The sequence below is a fragment of the Cariama cristata genome, unplaced genomic scaffold (assembly GCF_000690535.1).
Source record: "Cariama cristata isolate BGI_N322 unplaced genomic scaffold, ASM69053v1 scaffold29664, whole genome shotgun sequence".
NCBI lineage: Eukaryota > Metazoa > Chordata > Aves > Cariamiformes > Cariamidae > Cariama > Cariama cristata.
The window spans coordinates 102523-105697 of record NW_009611864.1 but is presented as its reverse complement, the minus strand read 5'-3'; positions in this window follow the sequence as shown (position 1 = coordinate 105697).

Sequence of the window (3175 nt, the reverse complement as noted above, 5' to 3'; positions counted from 1 at the left end):
TTTCTGGGGTGATTTTGAGCTTCCCTGAGTGAGGGATGACTGATGAGGGCCTTGGCTGGGACAGGTCATGGGAAAAGGGAGTGTGTGTTACTCAGTGGAGGGGTTCCCACAGAGGGTGAGGGGCTGGAGTTTCTCCTCCTGGACAGAAGGCACAAACTCTGTCTTCTGGCCTGGAGCTTGGAGTTTGAGTATGGCCAGCACTGACCGAAGTGAACCTGCGTTCCAGGCTCCAAGCCGGATGCGTGCTGTGCTTGTACCCGTAAAACCCACGGGGCAGAGCCAGCTTCTCTTGCCTGTGCGTAGCCATGTGTTATCTCAGACTGCGAATCTGCTGCTTACTGTCTCTGCTGACACAGTGTCTGACACCAGTAACAGCAGTTGTTTATGTGGGAGAGTGGCATGAAGGAAGTACTTGGATGTTTAGCTATTGAAAGAAGTGTCTAGTGTCTAGCCCTGTGCGAAGAGGAGTTCCTTTTACTATTGCTTTGCTGCTCAGCCCCTTCTTCTGGGACTAAGGAACATGATCAGGTCACCGCTGAGGGTTTGCTGTACCTGACATTGGCCAGTCCCTACTCCAACACTTGGAAAAAGTATGGTAAATGCTCATTTTCTTTATTTACAGTTGATTTTAACCTGTATGTCTCTAACTGTTTGAGTCCTGAGCAACAGCAGAATAACATCCTCCCTGTGTTCTGCTCTGACAGTCAAGGTATTGCTGTTGTCTTCCAAAGAAGTGTTGTTTTTTATGCGATTCTAGCAAGAAATATGCCTGTTAGCCCTTATTGCTTAGGATTTTTTGGTACTTAAACTGACACAGTCAGCCGAGATAAGATGCTGCAATTCTGAGACCTCAAAATACAAATAATTTCTTGATCATCTGTGGCGGTCAGTACTGCAGTACTTTGGTGGTGGTCTGATCAGTCTGTTTTTACACCTATTTCTAATATTAGATATTCAAGCTTGACGAGTTTCCAGTTACCTTGATTTGGGAGTCAGCACTTCTTTTCCGTCAACTACTTAAACCAATACTGACTAAAGTGATGTAAGATTTGTGCGGGATGGAGGAAGGTTTAGGTCTCTAATAAAGAATGGCAGAGACCCTTCTTTGGGAAGAAACCTTGCTGCGTGTTTGCTTAAGGGGTTGATTAGGGCTTCACTGCAATTGGAGCTGCAACATTAGAAAAACTGCTATTGGCAGTGATGGTGGGTTGCAAGTAAGAAGTAACGTGAAGGCCTGTTTATCCTGGCATTTTCCACTTAGCAGTTCTTCCAACTGTCAGCTCAGCCGGCGGCGAGGGCCGAGAGCTTCGCTCGTAGAAGTCAGAGGTGAGCTTCTTACTGCTGTGCTGTGCAGGAAATTCTTGTGCAAGGTGGAGCCTCTGTGGATGCTACAGGTACTTTCTCTCTATTTGTTCAGTGAAACTTGGAGCTTGGTTTTGTTAAGTGTGGTAGAATGACTTCTGCCGCCGCTCACTCTCTGCTAGTCTGTCCTCCTCTACCTGGGCTGCCAGCTATTAGTTGGTTTAGATTAAAAGAGGAAATCACTGAACGAAGTTCCCTCCACTAGAAGAAATATTGTAACACTAATCAGCTTTTAATTATATGTATCGATTTCTCTGTGGTTAACAGCAATTTTTTTGTTCAGGGAGCTGAAGTTGTATTCTTTGGCTTGCACAGCAGAGCAGATCCTGACTTTGCAATGTTGGAGAATCTGCAGAAACGCATACGTATCAAATGAAGGGCTTTAGCCGTGTGAATTATTTCATGGAACTAGTCTTTTTTTTTTTAATGCTATTTACATATCTTGGGAGAGAGTTTGTGATTGCAGTGGGAACTTCTTGGAAGACTTCCTGGCTGTATCTATAAAGGCCATGCACTGAGAAGAAGTTTCTCCCTGTTGATGTCCACTATCCACTTTTCTTTTTAAAATGTAGTTGAGTATCTTTAGGTGAAATATCTGGATGCATACAATTGCTGGTGAAAAAACAAATTTGTACTTTTCTTTGTGATACGTTTTGAAATAGGCAGAATTTGGGCTGGACTGTTGCATTTTCATCACCTGTCTGGAATTTAAGCCAGATACTCAGAAACCAGCATGCTGACCTGTGGTCTGCAGCAGTTGTTTGAGTATCATGGACTGCTTCTGAAGGGTTGTCAAAAGGTACCTGTGCAAAGCAATCCTGTTGTCAGGTGCTGGGAAGGGACTACAAACAATCCACTAAGGACTTTTCGGGGTGAATGGACTGGGAATTTTCCAATTTTTTTCCCATTGTGGAGCTGTTTCCTCTCTGCCCACTTTGGGTTTCTCCTTCCACAGAAACTTTAGAGCGCTCTTAACATCAGTCAAAGGAAGACTCCTGGTGCAGATGCAAATACCAGGTTTCCCCCGAGGCTGCCCTTCTTGCTCCTGAACAAGCTCCATGAATAGAGAATGTAACAAATTTGTACTGTACCTCTGGCTTTGAAGTTGAGCTCTTCCTAATAAAATCCTCCAACGCTTCCAGCTCTTTGTGTGAATGCGTGTACTGATATGTAGATTGTGATACAAGGTCGAACCCTGCAACAGCGGCTGTGGGCGGGAGGATGTACCAGAGCAGGCATTAGCGGCCCTGGACTAGTTAGCGTAGCAGCGAAACCTGGTACCGAAACTGGATAAATATCTGTGCTGACTAGCCTTTGCTGAGCATTATTGCCATGGGTATGTTACTAGCTGTGCTCCAAGTAGCTGATTTAAAGCTAGTGCTTCTGCAGTTGCAGCGATTTTGGGATAGGTGTATGGCTTGGATGTGTATTTTTCAAAATTTAATTAGTCACTGCTGCGGGCTATTTGTCTGACTACCAAGCCTACCAAATTTCTCAGGGAGCAAAGACGGTCTGTCTGGATTGTTGTGCAGCGTGTAAACTGGTGGGTAGCTAACTCCGGCTCTGCTGTGGGCAGGACAGAGCTTGGTTCCTCTAAGCTGGCTGGTGTCTCATTGCTGTAACCGCCTCCCGGGTAGCACGGTGCTGTGGGTCCCCGAGAGGCTTGGCCTTTGGAGAGAGGTGTGGGGTTGCTGGCAGGAGCGAGGGAGAGGTATCTGGCTCACCTGGTGCAGTCTAGGCAGGAGTTGCCTGCTGTCTGCATCAGACCTGAGGAGTGCATTTGAATGGTCCTGGGGAAGAGGGGGGTCCTGGG